Below are 651 nucleotides of genomic sequence, written 5' to 3'. Positions count from 1 at the left end.
CCTTACTCTAAGTCTGAATGCATTTTTGGGTTCAAAATGAGTCTCTTGTAGACAGCAAATGGATGGGTCATTTCTTTTTATCCAATCTGCAACCCTGTGGCGTTTTATGGGAGCATTTAAACCATTAACATTGGCACTGAGAACTGAGGGATAGAATTTTAATGATGCCATGTTGCCAGTAAAGTCTTTGTTTGTATCGGTTGTGACTTTCTGTTCTGTATCACTCTTGGGGCCTTTTTACCTTCATAGAACCCCCCTTAATATCTCCTGTAGGGCTGGTTTCATGGTTATGAAATTGGTTAATGCCTGGCGATTCTGGAATGTCTTTATTTCTCTATCAATTCTGAATGACAGCCTTGCTGGATAAAGGATCCTTGGCTGCATGTTTTTCTCTGAAAGAGCTTTAAAAATGCCCCCCCCAACCCCTTCTCTCATTCCAGGTCTGTGTAGACAGGTCTGATGTAATTCTGATACCTTTGCCTTGGTACGTGAGAAATTTCTTTGCCCTGGCCGCTTTCAGTACTGTATCCTTGGATCTAATAATTGCGAATGGCACTATGACGTGACATGGCGTAGGTTTGTCATGGTTGAGCTTGGGAGGGGTCCTCTCTGCCTCTTGGACACGAATGTTTGTTTCCCTCACTAGATTAG

The sequence above is a fragment of the Ailuropoda melanoleuca genome, chromosome 5 (assembly GCF_002007445.2).
Source record: "Ailuropoda melanoleuca isolate Jingjing chromosome 5, ASM200744v2, whole genome shotgun sequence".
NCBI lineage: Eukaryota > Metazoa > Chordata > Mammalia > Carnivora > Ursidae > Ailuropoda > Ailuropoda melanoleuca.
This window is presented reverse-complemented; position numbering follows the sequence as displayed.